The sequence below is a fragment of the Cynara cardunculus genome (assembly GCF_001531365.2).
Source record: "Cynara cardunculus var. scolymus isolate 2C chromosome LG 3, CcrdV1, whole genome shotgun sequence".
In the NCBI taxonomy this organism is placed as follows: Eukaryota; Viridiplantae; Streptophyta; class Magnoliopsida; order Asterales; family Asteraceae; genus Cynara; species Cynara cardunculus.
Genome location: NC_037530.1, coordinates 37940368 through 37940801, shown reverse-complemented (window position 1 = coordinate 37940801; position 434 = coordinate 37940368).

The window sequence follows — 434 nt, the reverse complement described above, 5'->3', positions numbered from 1 at the left end:
TGGCCCACTTGTGCTAAAGAGGCCTAAGCTAAAATATCGGATTACAGGTCCACAATTTCACCTCGAATAGCGGTCAAATATCGGTCAATTGTGCCGCTAATATCGGAAACGCAATTGTCACCGCAATTTGACCTTAGTCCGCAATCCGCGCAATTAACAGCATAGCTTTTAGTCTGCACAATTCCTTTATTATGTTAGTATTGAATGGCTTAATAAATAGTCAATCACTTGTATCTGTTGGAGTTCCACGCCGTCTAGACTCGGACCATTTTTGGTCAATATATGTTGGAATCTACCTTCTCTCTTCAAGGGCTCTTTTGGAGAGTAAGCTAATGGGATTTCACTTTCACATATTCTCACATGGTATCATAGCCATTGTCTATCACTCTAGGGGCTCGACACTCTGGACAAACTGTTCCCGTTTAGCCTTCCGG